This window comes from Mesoplodon bidens (genome assembly GCF_964165515.1).
Source record: "Mesoplodon bidens genome assembly, chromosome: 15".
Taxonomy (NCBI): domain Eukaryota; kingdom Metazoa; phylum Chordata; class Mammalia; order Artiodactyla; family Ziphiidae; genus Mesoplodon; species Mesoplodon bidens.
In genome coordinates, this window is record NC_138171.1 from 28195866 (window position 1) to 28214180 (window position 18315).

At 44.0% G+C, this 18315-nt stretch overlaps 1 long non-coding RNA gene across 2 annotated transcripts; it reads right to left on the minus strand.

Moving 5' to 3' along the window:
* Positions 1-17344: 17344 nt before the first annotated feature.
* On the minus strand, positions 17345-18234 carry LOC308628916. 2 transcript variants are annotated; one of them, XR_014017600.1, is made up of 3 exons: positions 18162-18234; positions 17612-17702; positions 17345-17528 (listed from the first exon to the last, which is right to left on the minus strand). It is a non-coding gene; the product is annotated as an uncharacterized lncRNA (long non-coding RNA). The 2 variants fall into 2 exon arrangements; XR_014017601.1 differs by having other exon boundaries at positions 18055-18220.
* Positions 18235-18315: the final 81 nt, after the last annotated feature.

Consider the following 18315-nt stretch of genomic DNA (forward strand, 5'->3'; position numbering starts at 1 on the left):
ACACACAGTCCTACACATGCACATGGCCTTCTAGATTCCCGGGAATATGTCAAAGCTTTCCACAGCCCCTGTGGACATCTCATTCTCCAGCTTTTCCTTTAAAGCCTTTTGGTTAGCTGATTGTTTTCCCCAAATATTATCCACTGCCTAGGCATCCCCAAAGTTAAACAATTGCTTCTAAGTATTTTTGAAGAATGCCCTCAGGGAAAAGGCTTTTTGTGCTGGGTAAGCTCCTATTCAGTTCAAATAAAAACAGTCTTACAAGTGGGGTCTTCCAGGGAACCACCAGACAGGCCAACTAAAGACAATAGTCTGGGAATGAGGCTTTAAAAGAGGTTCACCCCTATTCTGACACCTTTGGTGGCTGCTAGGCTGCTGGATTTCAAGTCTACCATGGAGTTGGGGGTGGGAAGATGGGAATAGGGCAAGTTAAAATGCCACAAATGTCAGTGTTCTTACCAAGATTTAACCCTTTGTAAAATAAATTCTTCTTTGATTACTGCAAGCCTTTAGTTTCAAGGATTCTGAAAACCATTGATTCTGACAATTTTTGCCCATTTTGTCATTGATTTTATAGAAGGAAGAATTTCTGGAAGCCCCACTCCACCATTTTCACTTTTCTAAACATTTTACAGATATCACCTTATTTTTTTGTCACAACCCTATGAGGTAGGTATTATTACTGTCATTACCTCTATTTTACAAATGAGGAATCTGAGGCACAGAGAGGTAAAGTGAACAGCCCCAGGCCACACAGACAACAACTGCTGGAGCCAGGATTCAAATGCAGAGATTAACTCTAGGGCTGGCAACCTCACTAGGCTCTTTTTATTTTTTTAAACATCTTTATTGGAGTATAATTGCTTTACAATGGTGTGTTAGTTTCTGCTGTATAACAAAGTGAATCAGCTATACATATACATATGTCCCCATATCCCCTCTCTCTTGCGTCTCCCTCCCACCCTTCTAGGTGGTCACAAAGCACCGAGCTGATCTCCCTGTGCTATGCCGCTGCTTCCCACTAGCTATCTATTTTACATTTGGTAGTGTATATATGTCAAGGCCACTCTCTCACTTCATCTCAGCTTACCCTTCTCCCTCCCCGTGTCCTCAAGTCCATTCTCTACTTCTGCATCTTTATTCCAGTCCCGCCCCTAGGTTCTTCAAAACCTTTTCTTTTAGATTCCATATATATGTGTTAGTATACAGTATTTGTTTTTCTCTTTCTGACTTACTTCACTCTGTATGACAGACTCTAGGTCCATCCACCTCACTACAAACAACTCAATTTCATTTCTTTTTATGGCTGAGTAATATTCCATTGTATATATGTGCCACATATTCTTTATCCATTTATCTGTCGATGGACACTTAGGTTGCTTCCATGTCCTGCCTATTGGAAATAGTGCTGCAACGAACATTGTGGTACATGTCTCTTTTTGAACTGATGAGGATGATTATAATTTTTGTGACTTTCTGTTTGAATAAAAAAAAATCCCACAAGAACTCAGAGGTAAAAAATATACAAATCAATTTTCACTGCAAAATAAAGGAGCTGTTACAGTGGAGGATTACTGGACTGAATGTCAATAGTATGACATTAATATGAGTGTGTTTCGTGTTTGGTAATTGCAATCATTGTTGCTCTTGTTATGGTCATCCATTTACAATGCTTGGTGTCCATTTATTTATGTCTTCTAAAAACAAAATACAGTATGTGTGTGTGAAAAAAAAGAAAAAGAAAGAAAGAAAGAAGGAAGGAAGGAAGGAAGGAAAGGAAGGAAGGAAGAAAGAGAAATAAAAAGAGAGAGGGAGGGAGGGAGGGAAAAAAATTATGGTTTTCTCAGAGTATATGCCCTCACTGGGCTCTTTTTTCTCCCCAGGATTGAGAAAGGAGCACTGGCTCTGGAGTCAGGAAGTCTGAATTCAAGTCCTAAGTTTGCTTCTATTCTACTGTGTGACCCTGGATGCACCAGTTTCTCTCTGTGTGTCTTAGTTTCTCCACATATAAAATGAAGTGGTTGGCTGATTATCTCCTATTCTCTCCCAAGATTTTGGGTTTTACCCAAGCCTGGAGTGCCCACCAGACACTCAGATGAAGTTATGACCCATAGATGGGGCGCAGGCCTGGATGCTCCTGCTATAGAGAGTTGGTGGCAGCTGTCACAGACTTCTCTGGCCCAGCCTAGTTGTCCAGGGGCTTTAGGTGACTCTAGGGGAAGTTTTTGCCTGATGGGGCTGTCACTAATGACAGGGTCCCTTATCAGCTGTGCCATGGGGCCCAGGCCACTGATTCCCCTTCTGGTACCTGGTCTGGTCCTCCGAAGACCAAGGAGGGCCAAGCTTGGAAGGTCCTTGCTTCATCTTATTCTCCCCCCACTTCTCCCTATGTCAACTGCCCTCTCCACCAAAGCCTACAGGAACCTGACTCTTCTGTTAGGCCATGGACTAAAGAACTTCCTTTTCCAAAAAAATTTTCCAAGTCTTTTCCTAATATTTGGCTTTAGGTGATGCCTCTGACCTCATCTCCCACCTCTCCCCTCCCTCCCTGGGCTCTGGACACACATGCCTCAGACACAAAGACCTCAGGGTCTTTGCACTTGCTGTTCTATCTGTCTGGGATTTCTACCTCCTTCAGGCCTGTGCTCAAATGTCCCTTGTCAGTGAGACCCTTCCCTGTCCTCCCTAGTTAAAATATGCCCGCCTTACTCTTATCCACCCTTTCCCCTCCCCATTTCATTTTTTCCTCGGGACAGACAGTTTTGTTACATAAGCCAACAAATTGTGGGTTTTGTCCCAACTAATTTGAATTTTCCTTCCTGTGCAAACTAGGCATTCCTAAACATTACAGCCCTTGATGAAGACTTGACAGCTGACCCCTCCAAAGATAAGGGCCCCTCCCTTAGCCTCACCAAAGCACTTGGCATAGAGTCGGGTACATCAGAGGCCATGACCCAAAGCAGGACAACCTGCCTTGTGGCTGCAGTTGGCACAAAGATGCTCTAAGGTAACAGATGTGTGTAGGATGACAGCTGGGCCATGGATAAGGCAGAGGAAATACACTCATTCAGATGGAGCTGGCCTGTGCCCCGTCTTTCCCATCCTTGCCAACCTAGGATTTAACCCAGTGATTGGGAAATATCTTTTCGTTTTTTCTTGTTAAGGGCCAGCCCTTTCCACCGGGCCTTGTGAGCAAGGTTGAAACTATGGTGCTTCTGGGCAGGCTGAGGTTTGCGGCTAGAGGCTGGACCTCATCCCTGCCATGTCCCTGACAACCAGTCTCCCTGACCCTGCACACCCACGCCACCTACCCACCAGGCCATTCCCAGAGTTGCTCTGGCCTGGCCAGCTCAGCAGCTGTGGAGCGCCCCAGAGAGTGGAGGGAATGTGAGATGTCATTCAGAGGCCAGCTGATGCAACCCTCCTGGAGATGGGCAGACTGAGGCCAGTGAGGGGAGGAGACCCGCCCAGGGTCACACAGACGTTCAACAAAAGCCCAGGGCTTGTGAGACCAGACCAATCTGGGTTTTAACCCAGCCTTTGCTTAATTTCAGAGAGGCTTTGGGCAAGTTCCACAACCTTTGTGAGCCTCAGTTCCCTAATCAAAGGTCAGAACAGTCTCTCTTGTACTGGGTTGTGAGCAGGATGAAATGAGGCATCCACACAAACAGGAGGGGCCTGACCCCCACAGTCCATCAGCAGGTGGTGGCTCCCCCTAAGAATAACTCTGGAGCCCCCAAAAGAGGAGACCCCATCCTAAATGCACTACTCCACCAGCTCATTTCACCTTCACAACAATCCTGGGACGTAATAGAATTAGTAACCCCATTTTACAGATGAGGAAACTGAAACCCCAAAAAGTTGAGATGTGCTACACTTCCCCAGGATGAGAAGCCTGGATTGTTCCTACCAAGATGTACCCCTTCTTGGAAACCACAGCACACCCTTGCTGTCTGATTCTAGCCGTGTTCATTGTTTTTGAGCTATTTTGCACCTCTGTAAACCATAGGTAACTGATGAATGTGCAAACTCTGTCTTGTCTGGTAGAATTGACTTTTCTCCCCTTTGTGGAAAAACTAACTTTGCCTCTATTTATAACTCAATTCCTTTACTCCATATAAGTTTGTGCTTTTTCGACTTTTCCTTTGAGCCAGTTATAACATTTATCTGGTTCTCTTACTGTTTAACAAGTAAAATAAAACCTTCAACACATCATTTTTAGATTTGTATGAGAGTCATGATTTTACCCTTTTCTGAAGGTTATCTTTTAACAAGCCCTAAGAAATCAGTGCCTGATCCTTATGGCAATAGTCCTGGAAATCAACTCTCCTGTTCTCCCTTGCTCACCTCCAGTGCTCCAGACTCAGCCCTTTCATGTGTATTTTCTAGATAATCCTCATATAGGATGCTACTTATCACCCTTCAGTTTACAAATGAGGAAATTAGGGCTCAGAGGGGCAAAGCAACTTAGCCAAGGTTACACAGCTAATGCCAGCAATTTCTCCTTCTGGAGCTCTCTGTGTGTGTGTGTGTGTGTGTGTGCCCGCGCGCACGCGCGCGCACACGCATATGCATGTGTGCGTGTGTGTCCTGCCTCCTTGACTAGATTGTGAATCCAGCTCCAGGTGGAGTCCAAAGAATACATTTGGAAATGGTGTGGTGTGTGATGGGGGCCAGGTGATGCTGTTAAAATAGCAGCTTCCAGAGGCCTTGGCAGGTCGCTCAATCTCAAGGGAGTGAGGCTGCAGTGTTACAGTTGGCCGTGCCTTTGACCCCTCCAAATCCTGAAGAACAGTCCAGGCCTCTGTGGTGGCCCCCTCTGTCCCTTCCTATGTCTCCCCACTGAGAAGGTTGCCCATGGTCGAACAGTTTCTAAATGTTGGAGCCTAGACTTGAACCCAGGAAGTCCAACCTTGCATGCTGCAGTCTTTAAGACCTGGACTTAAGCCCAAGTTTTTTCTTCTCTGCAGTGTGTGACCCTGGGCAAGTTATTTAACCTCTCTGAGCTACTTAACCTCTCATGAAGTAGTTAAGATAATTGAATTACATAATGTAAGCCAAGTGCCAGAAACATGGTAAATCCTCAATAAATAGTGCTATTTCCCAAGGCCTCATTATCTCAAATAATGAGCCACCACTTAGGACCCCTGCCATGTGTCAGGCACTGTGGGAGATGCTTTGGTGACATCATCTCCAGGAATTGTCCCAACAACCCTTGGGGAGTGACTATGGTGATCCCTATTTGACAATTTGATGCCATTTGCCCAAAGTTACACAGAGAGTAAGCAATAAGGTTGAGATATAAACCAGGCTGCCTGACTCCAAGACCTAGACACTTTTCCACTCTATGCATTCATTAATTCATTTGATTCAACAAGTATTTATTGGGCATCTACTATGTATGCAAGGCACGGTTCTAGGAGGTAGAGATACAGCAGTGAACCAAACAGACACAAATCCCTGTGCTCATGAAACCGATGTTCTAGTTACAGGAGCATCAAGAAAAGCTTCTGGCCTTTCAAGGTGAGGCTGGTCACCCATCCCACCTGCTTGACCGAGGCAGGGCAAGTACCTGATGGGACATTGGAGTTGGAGCTGGACATGGCTAGGGTAGTGGGCAGGGGAAAGGATCAGGACCAAAACTATGAAAAGATGAATACAAAGCTGTCTGCTGAGAGAAGTGGGGAATGGTCTCAGAAGCAACAGAGCAGAACCTCAGTGCCCCTGGGACTTTGATTCCCTGAGGACTGTTTTTTCTCTGAGGTCAACAATGCCCAGAGCTACAAGCAGGTATTTCCATGCATGAAGACTCTGACTACACTGTGCACAGAGCCTGCTTTGGGGCCCTCAATCTGGGGCTCCCCGAACCTCCAGGTAGAAAGAATCAGAATGAAGGTGATACACCTCACTCTGCACAGCTGCCTTCGGTGGATATTTGGGTGGGCCCAGGCGCCCTCTTGTGGCTTCCCTTGTCTATGCATGGACCCTTCATGTGTCCCTGTGGTTGGAGGAGCTGCCCGTGCCTAGACCATTTCTCTGTTTCCAGCCTGGACCCTTTCCCCTATTCCCAGCTTTTCCTGCCTCCAGCTGAGGCCTGAAAAACTTACTCATTTTTCTCATCTTTTACTGCATAGACCTTGGAACACAAAATTGGGTGCCTGCAAGCCCTTTGATGCTATCAGCGGGCACAGCCATGTGGTGGTGTAGCACATAGGCACACCATTTGGTTCAAATCCTGACTGTATCCATCAGGAGCAATTGTACAGCCTTGCTGGGTCTTACTTTTCTCATTTTAAAAATGAAGATCAGGGCTCCCCTGGTGGCACAGTGGTTGAGAGTCCGCCTTCCGATGCAGGGGACACGGGTTCGTGCCCCGGTCCAGGAAGATCCCACATGCTGTGGAGCGGCTAGGCCCGTGAGCCATGGCCGCTGAGCCTGCGCGTCTGGAGCCTGTGCTCTGCAACGGGAGAGGCCACAACAGTGAGAGGCCCGCGTACCGCAAAAAAAAAAAAAAAAAGAAGATCATAATAGTTTCTACCTTAAAGAGCTATGAGAATTAAATCCGATAATACTCATTGGCCAATTTATCTGTTAAAGCCACAGTACCATTTCTGTTCTACACACACACACACACACACACACAAACAAATGCTATGCCTCTCCCGTATATTGCAGGGGCCTGAAGCCTGACTTGCCATCAGAGTTCCAGGTTAGATTTAGCCAATGGGAGGCAGCAAAGGCACATTATTCCTTCTCCAACAGCAGTAGGAGAATCTCTAGTTTAGGGAATCAGTTTTACAGACACCTCCGCAGGCTTTTTCCCTGAACACAGCCTCAGGATAGGAGGCAGCTGTGATCATTGTCAGTGGTTTCCTGCAGTTCCCGCAACTTCCAGACTCTCTGAAAGCTGTCTCCAGCCTAATCTTTATATTTTAAGCCATCTAATGGTTTTGTAAGCTCCCAGTTTTTCATATTAAATCCATTCCTGCTGGATGCAGAGCAACTAAGGGCTCTCATTCATTGTTCTGGAAGTATAGTATGGCACACCCACCTTGGAAATCCATTTGGCAGTTTCTTATAACATACACTACTACCACATGACCCAGCAATCCCACTCTAGGAATATACCCAAGACTAATGAAAACCTATGTCCACACCAGGACCTGTACGTGAATGTTAATAGTAGCATTATTCATAATTACTCCAACATGGAAATAATCAAAACATCCATCAATAAGATAAACTGTGGTACAGCCAAAGAGCAGAATATTATTCAGAAATAAAGAGGAAGGAACTGATACATAGAACATGGATGAACCTCAGACATGACGAGTGAAGAAAAGCCAGGCACAAAATAGTGTATATTTTATGTGTCAGCCATGGATGTGTGCCAGCCTCTCTTCAAGAAAGAAACTGCCAATCAGCTGTGAGGAGTGAAGTTCTCCAATAGCCCACAGCTGTAGCAACTTTGATAATGCTGAGGCCATGCTCTTCACGGCAGCTCACCCAGTGACAGGTCACAGAGGGAGTACAGAGGGATGCCCGACTGTTTCAGCCCAACATGGGACTCTATGGGAATCTTCGTTCTGGGCTGGTTGAGATTTTCTAAGAACTGCACCGAAGCCTGAGGCTCCTCCTGTCCAGTTTTCATTTCTTCTCCCTCTTTCACAGGTGTTAGACCTGCATCATAGTATGAAAATCCTTCTCACCTACTCCTGTTCCTGTTCTCCTTTTTCTTTCACAAGCCCTATCTGCAGTAAATCTCTAGAACCACTAACTCCATTCTGACATCTGCTTCCCAGGACCCCAAACTGACATTCTTTTTTATGAAATTTTAAGAGGGGCCAAATTAATCTGTAGAGACAGAAAGTGGACCAGTAGTTGCCTGAGCCAGGGGTTGGAGAGACAGACTGCAGAAGGGCATGAGGAAACTTTTTGGACTAATGTAAATGTTGTATATCTTGATTATCATGGTGGTTACACTGGTGTATACATTTGTCAAAACTCACTGAAGTGTACAATTAAATCAGTGATTTTATTGTATACAAATTATATTTCAATAAGGATTTTTTTTTAATCTCTGCTTTCGAGAAATATCTAGAGTGTGTGTGCTGGTTATAGGACTGTGCACATTTGTCAAAACATAGACTTGTACACTAAAAAGGAGGATTTGTATTATGTATGAGTTATACTTTCATGAAAAAAAAGAATGAATCAGGAAAATAATTTTTACTGATTATCTCAAGTGATGATATGTATGGGGGGGGGAATGCTCCATTGGAGGAAGCACACTTCCTGATTTCAAAAATTACTACAAATCTACAGTAATCAAAAGAGTGTAGTACAGGCATAAAGACAGACATATAGCCCAATGGAACAGAATAGAGAGCCCAGAAATAAGCCCTTGCATATATGGTCAAATGATTTTTGACAAGGGTGCCAAGACCATTCATTCACAGGGGAAGTACAGTCTTTATAACAAATCGTGCTAGGAAAACCGGATATCCATATGCAAAAGAATGAAGATGAACCCCTACCTCACACTATACACAAAAATTAACTCAAAATGGATCAAAGTCCTAAATGTAAGACCTAAAACTATAAAACTCTTAGAGGAAAACAGGGTAAAAGCTTCATGATATTGGATTTGGCAATGATTTCCTGGATCTGATACCAAAAGCACAGGCAACAACAACAAAAATAAACAAATTGGACTTCATGAAAATTTAAAACTTTTGTATATTCAAAGACACTATCAACAGAGTAAAAAGCAACCCACAGAATGAGAGAAAGATATCTGCAAATTATATGTCTGATAAGGGATTAATATCCAGAAAATATAAAGAGTTTTAAAAATTCTACCACACACACACACACACACACACACACACACACACACACACACAAAATCCCATTTCAAGATCTATATCAGGGAAACTACAAACAACTCTGATGAAACAAATCAAAGAAGAACTAAATAGAGAGATATTCCATGTTCACAGATAGGAAGACTCCATATTATTAAGACGTCAGGTCTTTCAAACTTCATCTATAGATTCAAGGCAGTCCCAATCAAAACCCCAACAAGCTACTTTGTGGATATCAACTTATTCTAAAGTTTATGTAGAGAGGCAAAAACCCCAGCATAGTGAACACTGTATTGAAGGAGAACCATTACCCGACTTCAAGACTTACTATAAAGCTACAGTAATCAAGACAGTGGCATTGGTGAAAGAACAGACAAATAGATAGATCAGTGGAACATAAAAGAGAGCTTAGAAATAGACCCAAATAGATATAGTCAACCGATCTTTCACAAAGGAGTAAAGGCAATATAATGGAAAAATGATAGACTTTTCAACAAATGGTCCTGGAACGGCTGGACATCTACATGCAAACAAACAAAAGAATCTGGACACTGACCTTACATCCTTCACAAAAATTAACTCAAAATGAATCACAGACCTAAATCTAAAATGCAAAACTATAAAACTCCTAGAAGATAACATAGGAGATGCTATCTAGATCAGCGGTCCCCAACCTTTTTTTGGCACCAGGGACTGGTTTTGTGGAAGACAATTTTTCCACAGACTGGGGGTGGGGGGGGATGGTTTGGGGATGATTCAAATGCATTAAATTTATTGTGCACTTTATTTCTATTATTATTGCAATATATAATGAAATAATTATACAACTCACCATAATGCAGAATCAGTGGGAGCCCTGAGCTTGTTTTCCTGCAACTAGACGGTCCCATCTCGGAGTGATGGGAGACAGTGACACCCGAAGTGTGTTGCTTATGTCCAGTCTACTCTGTAATCTCATTTTGGTTGCTGTTGCTGCAGAAAACCCTGCTTCCCAAAGATAGGATGCTGGAAATGGAAGCAGGCTTTTCAGTGCTTTTGTGGCAATCTCAGGATATTCTGCCTTGACTTTAATCCAGAACATACGGAGATCTGAAGTTCTCTCAAACATACTCTTAAGGCCACCGTCATTTGCGATCTCAAGCAGTTGATCCTCTTCTAGCACAGACAAAACTTTCAACTGATTCACCTGGCTTATTCACAAATGGGTCGCGAATCCATTCCTTCCCACTTCGGGGGTCCTTGTGGTTGGAAAGTAATGCTCAGACTCTTTTGAAAGCTGAGATAGGTGATCATGCACCAGCTGGGAGAAAGAAGGCCCTGGCTCAGTCTCTTTCAAAAGCTCTGCTAATGTTTGAAACATGTCCAAAATCCCAATGCTCACTCATCACTCCCATAATTCCAGTTTGGCTTTGAATGCAGCCACTTTATATGCCAACTTGAACATAGCTGTCGTTACCCCCTGAAGTGACAGACTGAGTTCCTTGAGCAGGTTGAACATGTCACACAAAAGTAAGCAAGTTTTGCGACCCATTCTGTGTCACTGAAATGTGCTGCCAGTGGTGACTGTTTTTCTAAAAGAAATTTCTGGAGCAGCTCTCGTTAACTCAGAAACTCTGGCCAGTGATCTCCCTTTAGAAAGCCATCTCACTTCTGTGTATCAGAGTAGACGTGTGTGCTCTGCGTCCAGCTCCTCACAGAGCTGCATGAACAGACGTGAGTTAAGAGCATGTACTTTAATGTGGGGGATAACTTTAATCACATCCTGCAAAACGTTGTTAAGTTCAGGTGACAGTTTTCAGCTAGCCAGCATTTCTCTTTGGATGACACAGTGCGTAGACTCACATTCAGAAGCGACCTCTTTGACCCGAGTAGTGAAACCAGAAAGCCGTGCAGTCATGGCAGCTGCTCCGTCACGCATATACCAGCCCAAAATGACCAATTCAGTTTTCCTGATATGTAATCATTCAAATACTTGAATAGTTATGTAACTGTGGTGTTCCCTGGCAACAAAAGTGCACATAACATAGCCTCATGCATATCCTCCTGAAAAATGTATCTCACAAAAACAAGCATCGTTGCCTTGTTGTCAACATCGGTAGACTCATCAACCTGGATTGCATTCCACGGTGACTCATTACTCCTCTCTAACAATTGTGCCTCAATATCCTCTGCTATTGCATCAATTCGTCTAGTTACGGTGCTAGCCGAAAGAGGAACGCGTGCCACTATTGAACTGCAGCCTCTCCTAATATTTCACGACAAATGTCCTCAGCAGCAGGCAGGATCAACTCTTCACCAATAGTTAAGGGCTTCTTAGCTTTAGCAATGCGGCTAGCCACTAAGAATGATACTCTCAGTGCAGACGCATTTGATGAAGTGGTGGCCTTCAGTAATTGCTTCTGCTCCTCGTGTTCACATTTTTTCTTTTGAAAAACTCCAAAGGCTTGTCTTTTCATGCAGGGTGCTTGGTCTCCATGTAGTGAAGCCGTTTTGAAGGTTTCGCGGCTTCGTTGGATCGCTGGTCTCCACATATTATACAAAGCGGGCTTGGAGAATGTGAATCGCCTGTTGCAATGAACCCATAATTTAAGTAGGGCTCTTGGTATGTTCTTGTAAACGCAGCTTCCTTTTGGTGGGCAGCCTTAGAGTCTTCTGCTGTCTGTCTCATCATTGGGTCTTTCCCCCTTTTCAAAGAAGCTCTCCAGCGATGCTTGCTTTTTACTCATTTTGGCTAGAGTTAGCTTGTGGGCTCACCAAAACTGTGACTGAGACAAGTACGCAGTGTGGGAAAGAGGCACAGACAGAAGTGGTAAATAAAATAATGGGCGGGGGGTCCCATGCAGACTAACATAAGTGTCGGATTCTGTCTTAAAACCCGCCACCAGATGCAGCTGTACAATTGAAGTACACCAACTCAGTTGCCACTTTAAAGCCTGCCACCAGATGCAGCTTGTCACTTGCCACTCACTGATAGGGTTTTGATATGAGTCTGCAAGCAATTGATTTATTATGGTCTCTGTGCAGTCACACCTCTCTGCTAATGATAATCTGTGTTTGCAGCCACTCCCCAGCACTCATTGCCTCAGCCCCACCTCAGATCATCAGGCATTAGATTCTCATAAGGAGCATGCAACCTAGATACCTCGTATGCACAGTTCACGGTAGAGTTTGCGCTCCTAGGAGAATCTAATGCTGCCGCTGACCTGACAGGAGGCAGAGCTCGGGCAGTAATGCGAGCGATGGGGAGCGGCTGTAAATACAGATGAAGCTTTGCTGGCTCACCCGCCGCTCACCTCCTGTGTGGGTCCGTTCCTATCAGGCCATGGACTGGTACTGGTTTGTGGCCTGGGGATTGGGAACCCCTGATCTAGATGACCTACAGTCTGGCAATAACTTTTTAGATATAATACCAGAGGCACAATTCATGAAAGAAAGAATCAATAAGCTGGATTTCATTAAAATTTAAAAAGTCTCCTCTGCTAAAGACACTGTCAAGAGAATAAAATGACAAGCCATAGACTGGGAGAAAATATTTGCAAAAGTCATATCTGATCAAGGACTTTAATCCAAAATATACAAAGAATTCTTAACAACAATAAGAGTTGTTCAACAATAAGAAAATAACCTGATTAAAAATTGGGCCAAAGACCTGAACAGACACCTCATCAAAGAAGATACATAAAAAAAAAAAAAAAAAAGAAGATACATAGACGGCAAATAAGCATACAAAAAGATGCCCCACATCATATATCATCAGGGAAATGCAAATGAAAGCAATGAGATACCACTGTACACCTATTAGAATGGCCAAAATTCTGAACACAGACAACATGAAATGCTGGTGAGAATATGAAGCAACAGGAACTCATTGCTTGTGGGAATGCAAAATGGTACAGCAACTTTGGAAGACAATTTGGCAGTTTCTTACAAAACCAAACGTACTCTTACCATACTATTCAGGAATTATGTTCCTTGGTATTTACCCAAAGGAACTGAAAACTTATAATCACACAAATGCCTGCACATGTATGTTTATAACAGCTTTACTTATAATTGCTAAAACTTGGGAACAACCAAGATGTCCTTCAGTAGGTGAATGGGTAAACTGTGGTACACCCAGATAGTGGAATGTTATGCAATGCTTAAAAACAAAAAAAAACAGACCAAAAAAAAAAGCTATCAAGCCATGAAACATACGGAAGAATCGTAAATGCGTATTACTAAGTGAAAGAAGCCAGTCTGAAAAGACTACATACTGTATGATTCCAGCTCTATGATATTTTGGAAAAGGCAAAACTATGAAGACTAAAAAGAATGGTGCTTACCAAGGATTAGGAGGAAGGAAGGGATGAATAGGTGGAGAGCAGAGGACTTTTAGGGCAGTGAAATTAAATTTCTCTGTATGAAACTATAATGGTGGAAACATGTCATTATACATTTGTCCAAACCCATAGAATGTTCAACACCTAGAGTGAACCCTAATGTAAACTATGAACTGTGGTAGTAATGATGTGTCAATGTAAGTTCACCAATTATAAAAAATGTACTACTCTGTGGGGGATATTGATAAAGGGAGAGGCTGCGCATGTGTTGGGGGAGAGGGTATGTGGGAAATCTCTGTCCTTCCTCCCAGTTTTTGCTGTGAGTATGAAACTGCTCTAAAAATAATGCCTATTTGAAAACAATCTAATTCAAAAATGGGCAAAGGACTTGCACAGACAGTTCTTCAAAGAAGATATACAAATGGCCCATAAGCACGTGGATAGATGCTCAACGTCACTAATCATTAGGGAAATGCAAATCAAAACCACAATGAGATACTGCCTCATACCCATTAGGATGGCCACTATCAAAAACAACAAGCATTGTCAATGATGTAGAGAAACGTGAACTGCTGTGCACTGTTGGGAATGTAAAATGTTATAGCCTCAGTGGAAAACAGTATGGTAATTCCCAATAAAATTAAAAATAGAATTACCATTGGTTCAGCAATTCTACTCCTGGGTATATATTCAAAACAATTGAAATCAAGGTCTTAAAGAAATATTTGTACACACACGTTCATAGAAGCATTATTCATAATAGCCAAAAGATGGAAGCAACCTAAGTGTCCACCAACAGATGAGTGGATAAGCAAAATGTGATAGGTATAGATATTCCATTAGATACATAGATAGATAAATATATAGCCATATATCTATGATACAGATATATACATGGAATATTATTCAGCCTTAAAAAGGAAAGAAATTCTGAGACACGCTACAACATGGATGAGCCTTGAAGACATTAAGCTGTGAAATAAGCCAGTTACAAGAAGACAATACTGTATGATTCCATTTAAATGAGGGATCTAGAGTAGTCAGATCCTCAGAGACATCATTCTACAGAAAGTAGAATGATGATCGTCAGGGATTGGGAAGAGAGGGGAATGGGGAGTTAAGGTTTAATAGATACAAAGTTTCAGTTTTGCAAGATAAAATGAGTTCTGAAGATAAATGTTGGAGATTGCACAACAATATGTATGTACTTAATATCACTGAACTGTACACTTCTAAATCATTAAGATAGTTAAATTTTGTCATGTGTATTTTACCACAATAAAAGACTTTAAAAAAACTGTTATATTAAAATTATATATATATATATATATATATATATATAATTTTTAAAGAGTTATCTCCTCCAGGTGTCAAATATGCTGGGCACCCCATCGACAAGGGGAATGGGAAGTTCAGATACTATTGAACAGTATTAATCACGGAGGGCTTCTCGGAGGAGGTGTAGTGGTTGGGCTGACGCTAGGCCAAAGGGGCAGGATTCCAGTGGTGAATGATTCCACCTCAGTGTTCATCTGGATCCTGCTTCTCAGCTCACTGCTTCACAGTTTCCAGGGAGATAGTTTCCAGAGAACTTGGAATACCCATGTTGCTGTCACGTGGCAACCAAGTACTGGTAGCTGCCGCAAACTGCCACATTCTTTCCATCATCCTGGGCCCTCATCTCTGGCATGGGCTCTGCACAGCCCAGGCACTGGGGGCCCAGCTAGGGAGGCACCTTCCACCTGCTTTCCTCTCAGCCACTCACAGGCCTCACAGGGACAACTGAGACTCTTGTTGATGGAGGAGAGTCCACAGAAAGTGCTGGATGGACTGCAGGCAGGACACAGACAACCTCCAGCCCCAGAGGATTCTCCCATTTGCTTCCATCCATGGAGGACCCTGGAGGACCCTGGGGTCCAGTGTGGATGGAACACAGTCCTGATCTCAAGGGACTCACAGCCTAGTGCAAGACACAGAGCTCACTCCATTCTTTCAATACCCAGATGCTAGTGCCTACTCCATGCTGGCTGCTGACCCACAGACCAGGGTGCAGGGGATGAGGCACACAGCAGACTCCATGGTGCCCCACTCACTCCTCAGCAGGCACCTCTAAGAACCACAGGCTTCTTTCTTTAAACGTTGTGATTCTCTGCCTGAGGGCTTTTCATGCCCCCAGAAGCAGCCCTTGACCTGTGGCAGATGGAAGTCAGTGAACAAAACACACCAGTCCCCTTGCCTTCAATTGAAACAACTCTGAGACATGTCCTACACTGTTTGCCAGAGTTGCCTGGCAGGACTGAGCTCCAGGTGCCCAGAGCTCCTGGCTTGAGCACATAACATACATTGGCTGCCTTTCATCCCATCTCGCTTCTCTACTCCCTTATTGCTACTCCTGGAATCAGCTCCCCAGTAAACCACTCAAATCCTCATCTCAAATTAGCTTCTGAGGGAACCCAAGCTAACAGGGATGATGTATAACAAGGAACCAAAGTTCTGTGAGATGCGAGCTCTAACCGATTGCACGCAAAGCAGTGGCTGAACCAAGGGGAGCTGTCTGCCAGGGCAGGCAATAGTGGTAGGGGGGACATTGTCTTTAAAAACTTAAAAGCAGTAATAACATGGACCAACAGCCAGTCTACTTTTTATTATCACCATGAACCAGTCATTCTAACCAACTTCAGTGATAAAATTCCCCTCCCCACTGAAGCTGATAGATCTCACTGTCCCATGCCCGCTCCTTGGCACTCCACTGAGGCCAGCTGCACGGAGGAGAGAGTCATTGTGGGCAGAGGAGATAGGGGAAGGCCTCAGTTTGTAGCAGTGACCTTCTAATCACCCAGTACCAGCTGCCTGGTACAGTCCTCCAAGTGCCCCTCTGCCATGGCAGTTTTCACTAGGTTACCTCTATCTGTAATTTTTTTTTAACCACTAGACAGTGAGCTCCATAGAGGCAGGAACTACGGCTTGGTCACCTGGGCCTTGCTCATAGTAGACACTTAGGAACGGGGCTGCTACTGGGTGGGTACTTTTGTGCAGTGCACAGCCTGCATCACTATCCATGGCAACCCAGCCTATGGAGGTTTAGTGAATTAGTGAATGAATGAATGAATAGGTGAGAACTTTCAATAAGTGGGGAAAGACATTGCAAGCAGAAGGGACAGAGCAAGCAAAAGTAGGAAGCTTGTAAGTGCAAAGCTTCTCAGTGGAAGGGGCAAATAGCTTTATGTCACAGGCAGTACATCTCAGGAGTTCCATAGCCACCAGCTTTAGCATCACCCAGAGTGTGGTCAACATACCTGCACTCCACCTCAGAAATGCTCAGCCAGAATCTCTGCAGATGGGGTTCAAGAATCTGGGCATCCCAGGGGAACCCCAAGAACACAACATATGGAAAAGTACAGGGCCAGCTAACAAAGTGAGTGGTGGACTGCAAAGCGGTGAGACTGGCCCAATTGGCCTGAGCCCAGGCCATTAATTCATTCATTCAGCATTCATTCATTCAATAAGTATATATTGAGCCAGGAAGGCATTCAGGTATATACCTGTGCACAAGACAGACATGGTCCCTTCTCCCTTGTCACAGGTTAGTGGGAAGACAGTCATTAAATAATTAAGCAAATAAATATCTAATATAGTGTCAGCTTATGAGTAATGCTTTGCAGGAAAGAAAGCAAGGTAAGGGGTTAAGAACAGAAGGTTATTTTGGATGGGATGTCAGGGAAGCCCTCTGCTGAGACTGATAGGAGGTGAGGGAAGGAGTCATTTAAAATGAAAGAGCAAACCATGCAGATGTTTGGGGAAAGAGCAATCCAGGCAGAGGGAGTATATGCAAAGGCCTAGAGAATAGAACATGTGAAAGAGGGAGACTGGTTAGGAAGCTTCTGCAATAGTCCAAGTATGAGATGCCAGAGGCTCAGACCAGGGTGGAGGCAGTGGAGGTGGGTGGAAGTGGTCCAATTCAGAATATATTTTGAGGGTTAAGTTGACTAGCTTTGCTGTTGGATCCGATGTGGGTGTGAAAGAAGAGGGGAGTCAAGGTTATTGCAGTCAAGAGTGCAGGGAAATTGGAGGAGGTAATGTTAGAGAGAGACATTGGGGTGGGGAGCACAGACCACAGGAAGGTTCCTGCAGACCATGAGAAGGACTTACTTTTCTTTTGAGTGTGATGGAAGACCTGGGAGGGTTTTGAGTAGAGAAGGGATGTGATCTGGCATGTTCTAACAGCATCTCTAGTTGCAGAGTGTAGAACAGACTGTAGGGAGACAGAGATGGAGTATGGCAGTTTAGAGCCTGGTGCAGACATCCAAGGGAGAGATGATGATGGCTTGCAGGGTGCTGACTGGGATGGAAAAACTAAATTTATTTGAGTAAAAACAGTAAGTGGTAAAAATCATGAAGGAGACAGACAAATAAATGACTGACATTTGGTAGTGGATCAGGAGCGCCAGCTCTCCAGTCAGCAGCTGCGTCTTCTTGGGGGAAGCGGCTTCCATTCTCCAAGCTGGTGACAAATCTGCAAAATGGCAACGATAATGGAACATACCTCATAGAGTTTTTGATAGAGTGATGTGAATGTTTTGACACAGGACATAGCACACAGTAAGCATTTAATAAATGTTATCCAAGGAGCCAGACTGCTAGATTGCTGTACCATCTCTGCCACTCACTCATCTTTGTGAGATTTACCCCTCTGTGTGTCTGTTTACCCATCAGTAAAATGGAGCTATCAAATACCAACTTTATGGGGTTGGGTGGTGAGGATTAAATAAATGAATACAAGTAAAGCATTTAGAATAATGTTCCATGGAGCAAGCACCGCATGTGTCAATTATTATTCTGAATATATTATAGCCCTATTTCATTACCTCTTCTCCCACCAGCATACGTCCACCCTATTCTGCAGATGGGAGGTCTGTGGCTCAGAACAAGGTAACCTCTCTTCAAACGATGCCACAACCTACGTGTAGCGTACCTGCCCGCTGCGGGGAAGACGGAGATTCCAGCTTTGAAGGACCTTGTCCCCAGGGGTCCTGTCCCGACAACGCGCTGCCTGTCGGAACCTTTTAGCGTCTCCCTTCTGTTTCCAGCCGGGCGCGCTGGCGCAGCAGCGCCGGAGCGGGAAGTTA